This window comes from Palaemon carinicauda, chromosome 3, assembly GCF_036898095.1.
Source record: "Palaemon carinicauda isolate YSFRI2023 chromosome 3, ASM3689809v2, whole genome shotgun sequence".
Classification (NCBI taxonomy): domain Eukaryota; kingdom Metazoa; phylum Arthropoda; class Malacostraca; order Decapoda; family Palaemonidae; genus Palaemon; species Palaemon carinicauda.
The window spans coordinates 147,550,782-147,553,281 of NC_090727.1; the positions used below are offsets into that span (position 1 = coordinate 147,550,782).

Consider the following 2,500-nt stretch of genomic DNA (forward strand, 5'->3'; position numbering starts at 1 on the left):
AATCTGGCAAAAAAGACTATCCATTAAGTTCACTCCCATGAATCAATAACGCCATAACATTGCAATGCAATCAATACATTACAAGGATTTGCAACCTGTGGCCTCGGTCGATAGTCTCATTAAACGTTTTGATTACCTCACAAATGGGCGCAAGCGCGCACCTGCGTATTACTCTTCAATGACGTCACAGGTGGACTGGTCCTGGACGAAGGAGTCTTTCTGTTGAATAGATTGTGATAATTAATGTGCTTGCTTGTTATAATTTTTCTTACACTTATCTTGTAGTTTTTCCTTATTTCCTTTCCTCGCTGGGCTATTTTTTCCTGTTGGAGCCCTTGGGCTTATGGCATCTGGCTTTTCCAACTAGGGTTGTAGCTTGGCAAGTAATAATTATTAAAATGTGGCTCTTATGCACTCTGTCCAATTGCCGAGACCTATTTTGACCCAATGATTTGAGACTCCTAAAGTCTATGGTGACCTTCGGTAATGCCCACGGGAGGTTATATGCCAGCGGCGTTTGGTATTCATTGGTGATCACTCATCCATATACTGAGCGCTCTCATCGATGGGATTCTATCTTATTTCTCTTCCTCTTGATTTGTTAAAGTTTTCATAGTTTATAGAGGAAATATTTATTTTAATGTTAGTCTTCTTAAAATATTTTATTTTTCCTTCCTTCCTTTCCTTACTGGGCTATTTTCCCTGTTGGGGCACCTGGGCTTATAACATCCTGCTTTTCCAGCTAGGGTTGTAACTTAGTTGGGGCACCTGGGCTTATAACATCCTGCTTTTCCAGCTAGGGTTGTAACTTAGCAATCAATAATAATAATAATAATAATAATAATAATAATAATAATAATAAACGAAAGGAAGGTGGCAAAATAATGCCGTTCATCTGATCTTAAGTTTCCATTCATGATCTTTTTTCCACTACCGGTAAGGACAAGGGTAACCTTGCAATAAAATAAAAAATAAATTGCTGAATTACAAAATATTTCAGCGGTGTGGTGTAAAATAGCAACGATTTATAACAAAAACAAAGCCCGAATGACAACTATCTCAAACTGCATGAAAGTTGTTCGTGGTTGGGAAGTTCGAAGTTCAGCTGGGAGCGAATATGCAATCTGGAGAAAGTCGACTAAGTCTAGTTTTATAATTCATCTTGTAATTACCTTATTCGTTTTATCCTTTGTTCCTCCGAATTCGTATCTTTTTATTTCTTTCTCTTTTATATTCTATGGTATACTCTTGCATTTTATCGTATACATCTCAATTTGCTTCTCCGTACTGATCAGTTTTCCTTATCGTCACCCTAAGGCTTTCAGCAGAGTCAATATCTGTATTGACTCTGGCTTGTAGCATCTGAGTTTTCTATCTAGAGCTGCAGCTTGGATCAGAATAATGATAACAACTGGATCACTTGCAATGTTGAGGAAAGAGTAGGCCTACAGTATGTACAAATAGTAAGAATATTGAAAGAAAAGAAATTAAGATGAATAAGGTGCAAAGACGCTTACCGAAAATGCCTGGTGTGAACTTCTGAACAAGGGATCAACATAAAGATACCAAAGTGGAGGAAGTTCGGCTTGCTTTAGGGATACCAAGCAGTCTCTTTTCTTTTCTTATACAAGACTTCTCTTTTCTTTTCCTCCCTCTATTTTTCCTTTTTTTAGATACCAGTAACTCTACTCTGATTTCTGAAAGTGTATGGGCTTGTAGGCCTTAGTTCTACAGGCGCCGAGAGTTATTAATTTCAAAATTGTTCTCATTCGTCAGTATTGTTTCTCTTATAACGTTCTGTTAGTTCTAAATTCGATTCAAATATTCAAATCTCATTTGGGCCTCAGCCTAATTAATTTTGAATATTGAAAGGATTCTTAAAATCAAATTGCTATTAGTTTTTACAGTTTTCTTAGTTTCTAGATAACTATAAAGCTGTCTTCATTTCTTCAAGTAGAAAATATGCGCAATATTGTTAATATATTAAATTTGGCTTCTTTGACAAACCTCAGTGAAATGTACAGTTACTCCATTGTTCATTTATTGTTGTTAATTTGCCGTGTTGTGTTGAATTTCTTAATCATTCAAATAATTCATCTTTTCCATTGTCTTCCAAAATTACTTCAGTTTCAGGAATGATTTATAATTATTCTTCATCCTTTCAGAAGTTGTTGCATATCAGGATATTTTTTTTTTCACAATGAAGTTCACGCTTTTACGTTCTTTTATAATTTATAATTATATAATTTTTATAATTCAATTAAAAATAAATCGGTCTTCATTTTTGGGATCGGGTTACATCCCTGTGATTGGCTTACATTTATCATCCTGTTTTAATTACAAAGTTCCATTAAATCTCCCAATTTACAATTTTCATACTCTAGAGTCCTTCCATACCAGGTATCCTTCTTGAGACCCAGATGTGTCCTGTCACTATCTCTATTGCATTTCGGAATAACCTAACTTAACGTAACCCAATCTAACCCAACCTAACTTAACC

At 35.2% G+C, this 2,500-nt stretch overlaps 1 protein-coding gene across 1 annotated transcript in view; it reads left to right on the forward strand.

Annotated features, from left to right (window-relative positions):
• The window catches only part of LOC137634644 (nuclear receptor subfamily 2 group E member 1-like), a 53,983-nt gene that overhangs the window by 1,822 nt on the left and 49,661 nt on the right, over positions 1 to 2,500 (forward strand). The window lies entirely within an intron of this gene.